Source organism: Penaeus japonicus, unplaced genomic scaffold, assembly GCF_977035675.1.
Source record: "Penaeus japonicus unplaced genomic scaffold, GWHDUDI00000001_assembly GWHDUDI00000027, whole genome shotgun sequence".
NCBI classification, from domain to species: Eukaryota; Metazoa; Arthropoda; class Malacostraca; order Decapoda; family Penaeidae; genus Penaeus; species Penaeus japonicus.
This window is the reverse complement of record NW_028234429.1, coordinates 9,494,007-9,496,506: the sequence shown is the minus strand read 5'-3', so window position 1 is coordinate 9,496,506 and position 2,500 is coordinate 9,494,007. Positions and strand designations below refer to the sequence as shown.

The following is a 2,500-nucleotide window of genomic DNA, read 5'->3' as shown; positions in this document are numbered from 1 at the left end:
AATAAACAATACCTACCTAAAACTCAAATTGTTATGTTTTATAGATACATGGGTCAAAACTGCAAGTTCATGCCCTGGTAACACTGACAGGTGAATTTAGAAATGTAGAGGACTACATAATAATATATACAAGGAATAAAAATACAATTGCTATATAAATATCTTTATGTATCATAAAATAATCTCAAAGAAAAGTATGAAATTGCAGCACACCTCTAAGAGAAGCTGGGGAACTGGAAGCAAAACCTGCCCATGAACATCATATTTCTCTCATTGTTGTCTTCTAATGTTTAATATCAATTATTGAATAATCCTTTTTTGTATTCTGTTATCATAATCTTTATTCCCTACTTTCTGTTTAACCAAACATAGTGATGTAGAAGTAGGAGATTATGGTTGGTAATTCATTTGTTTTCTGAATCAAATCTATGACTGCGTAGATAAATCCAGCAATCTTGCGTCCTCAGTGCTTTGTGCTCTGGTAAGTATATGTAATCATACAAGTATTTTTTGACCTCCATGATGTTATTAAAAATCAATGAATCATGTTATGGGGGGAGGTTTGTGACCTTTGTTAACCCTTTCTGGACGGGTGGTACACTACTGTACCGCTCATTTAAAAGCCCAGTGGCCGGGCGGCACAATATTGTGCCAGCCATTTAATTGATTTAGGCCTAAGCGCTCAAAAGCCCCGGCATTGTGACATTCAAGGCTGGAATGCCCCCGTCGTGAGTGGGTTAACCTTTGTCAGAATGCAAGGTGTGGAAGCCGTAGTGAAGTCTGCCTGAATGCCAGACTTGATATGGAAAACAGCTTTATGGTGAATATATCCTAGGGCATGTATTCAAATTCGGTAAACCAAAAATGGATCAGTTGATTGTTTATCTGTGAAGAATGAAGGTTGAAGGAGTTGCTGTGAGTATCACATATCTGTATTTAGTAAGTGTTTTCAATTTCTATCAAATTATTACAATTCTCTATCCTGACAAGAGAGAGATTCTGGACCTCCCTGGCAATTTATTGTTAACAAGGTCCAAGCTCTTTCTTGCTAGAACATACAAGGTGGTTTTTGAAGGAGCCCATAGTCCCAGAGGACAGGGAAGGCTCTTGGGATGGGCTTCAAGATTCAAGAGTGACCAAATTTTGGGGTTGACACTTACCATCACTAAAACATGCCTTCAGAGCCTGTCAATTCATTGGTAGGCAAGACAACAGTCCAAACTCTATATAGTCAGACACTGGCTATTCTTTGCCAGACAGAATCACTATGTGCGGCCATACGATGGCACTGCCCCACTATCCTGCTGTATTTCAGATTGTAGGCCTCCCACCACAAAGTACGTCTCAAATGGATCTGGATACAATACAACCAATATAATTACAAGGAAAAAGTCCTATTTTGAAAGCCACTGCAGGTCTCTTCTGAACATTTCCCTACTAGGGTATCGGCTGAATAACATACAACATAAGACACAGTAAATGTTCTACGAAAGGGTTGTTAGAAAACACCTGAAACTGAATTACTATATTACTCTCACTTTCTTATACTCTTTACGATTTCTCATTACATAAAATCGGCAAAGGAGAATGGAGTGACTTACATTTGTTGATTCTCGCTGGTTTTACAATTTTATGTACGCTCGTGGGCTTTTTGTTTATGCCGTTAAATATCCTTATACTAAATATCTTCATCTTCTGTTTGATTTAACATTAATACCATATATATGCACATCTAACTTTTTATGATGTTTGAAACTAAGAAAATCAAGGATCTAATTTTTAAAGCTGTAATGTATTTTTCATAATTATTCCAACTCAAAACAATCAAGCCGCTATTACACGATGCGGACGTATTTGGTAACTTTTGTCGCCTATATTATTTAGCAGCTACTCTGATAGAAACGGTTTTATAAAAAAAAATGAGTTGAATTGTAAATTCAAAACACATGTTGACATAGAAAATAAGACACACACACGCGCACGCACGCAAGCACACACGCACGGACACACACACACACACACACATTTATATACTATATATTTATATATATTTTCTATAATATATATTCATATTATATATATATATATATACATACATAATATTATATATATATTTATATATATATCATTATTTATATATATGTATATATATATATATAGTATATAATATACATATTTACACATATATACCACAGTGTGTGCGTACGTGCTGCGTGCGTGTGCGGTTTTGCGTATGGTGTGTGGGCTGTGTGTGCGTTGATGCGTGTGCGTGTGAGTGTGAGTGTGAGTGTGCGTTGTGCGTGTGTTCGTGTGCGTGTGCGGGTGCGTGTGTGCGTGTGCGTCGTGCGTGTGCGTGTGCGTGCTGCGTGGGTTGTGTGTGGTGTGTGTGTGTGTGTGTGTGTGTGTGTGTGTGGGTTGTGTGTGTGTGTGTGTATGTGTGTGTGTGTGTGTGTGTGTGTGTATGGTGTGTGTGTGTGTGTTTGAGTGTGTGTATACATAT

The 2,500-nt window shown here is 37.5% G+C and overlaps 1 protein-coding gene across 1 annotated transcript in view; it reads right to left on the bottom strand.

The window, feature by feature from the left end:
- Positions 1-1,760, bottom strand: part of TfIIEalpha (transcription factor IIEalpha) — an 18,120-nt gene extending 16,360 nt beyond the window's left edge. The window contains exon 1 of the mRNA XM_086553016.1: positions 1,602-1,760. The gene's annotated coding sequence lies outside the window, so the exon portion shown is untranslated. The remainder of the gene's footprint in view (positions 1-1,601) is intronic.
- Between the last annotated feature and the right edge of the window lie 740 nt (positions 1,761-2,500).